This window comes from Camelus ferus, chromosome X, assembly GCF_009834535.1.
Source record: "Camelus ferus isolate YT-003-E chromosome X, BCGSAC_Cfer_1.0, whole genome shotgun sequence".
NCBI classification, from domain to species: Eukaryota; Metazoa; Chordata; class Mammalia; order Artiodactyla; family Camelidae; genus Camelus; species Camelus ferus.
In genome coordinates this window covers 78,763,948-78,765,376 of record NC_045732.1, presented here as the reverse complement: position 1 = coordinate 78,765,376, position 1,429 = coordinate 78,763,948, and positions in this window count along the sequence as shown.

Sequence of the window (1,429 nt, the reverse complement as noted above, 5' to 3'; positions counted from 1 at the left end):
TCACATGATGGAATACAGAATGCGACAAAGAATCTAACTGATTGAGAAATAGATGAAAATATTCACTGTTGGTGGTGGGACAGAGGTGCTGACCTCAGTAACTTTGGAAATGAACAGAACTTGTAGACTAAAGGCAAAATAAACCACACATAAACAATAGACTCTATTTTACAAAGGTCTTTCCCATGGGGTAGTAGCTATCAATACTGAAACCAATCTACCTATAACGTGGACAAAGATAAGCAATGAATCAAATAAATGAAGAAGGTGGGAACCAGGCTTTTCACTGTCCGAGTGGGAAGTTACAGGTAAGCCAGGCGGGAAGTCTGCTCTCACTGTGAGAATGGGTCACGTTGGAGGCATCAGTGTAAACTCATCTCTAGCTTAGGACGGATACAGACAATTCCACACAGAACTCTTTATAATTAGACGTATATACTGTCGACCGAGGGGGGGGGGCAATTTCCCCCTTGAGTTCTTATTGCTGGACTAATAATAAAATTGACACGAGACAGGTTCATAGGAGAAAACGAAAAAAATGATTTCCCTGCTCGTGAAGGGGCTCCCCAGGTGAAGAAAATTTTCCTCCTTCACAGCTCCCTCCCAGGGGTGCAGGTCGTGTCCCGATTCTTCTTTTTTTCTTTCATCCTACCTAGTTAAGTGATGATCTTTCTTGCAACTTTGGTTGCATGATATCTTCTGCCAGCGTTCAACAGGTATTCTGTGAGAACTGTTCCACATGTAGATTTTTTTTATGTATTTGTGGGAGGAGGTGAGCTCCACATCCTTCTATTCCACCACCCTGATCACCTCTCAGCCATTTTTTCTTTATAGTTTTCATCAGTTTTGCTGGGGTGTGGGTCAATATTGATCTTTGTGTGCTCACAGTTTATCTACCTCAAAAGCTACATGGAGCCATCAGAGAAACCATGGTTTTCAGAAATGCTATCTCTAATCAGAAACCCAATGTTCATTATCCTCAGGACTGTTGTGTATGTTTTCTCTGTAGCAAATATTTGCAGAGACCACAAACCAAATAATAAAATATCTCTACATTGTAATCTTTAACATGGATTTATCTGAGATTTATCTATTTATGCAGGATGATTAGTTTCTGAACTACCTACCTCAACCCTTGATTCTTACCCTCACCCTGACCCCTATGGAGTCCTTAACCTGATCATGAATGTGAACCCTGTATCTCCAGTTACAATTCTTCACTAAGTTTAGTTTCTAGGCAAGATTGATAAAGCACAGCCCTTAGTGTTTCTCACATTGAATGTTACTATAATCATTGGACAGAATTTAGGGGGCAGCTAATTTGAAGACTGAAAAGTGGCAGGAGGCTCACTTGAGGCCTAAAGTACAAACAAACCTCTAGCATTTCTTTTTCTTCCCATGTTATAGGGCTGTAGTCAGAAGTAGCCCC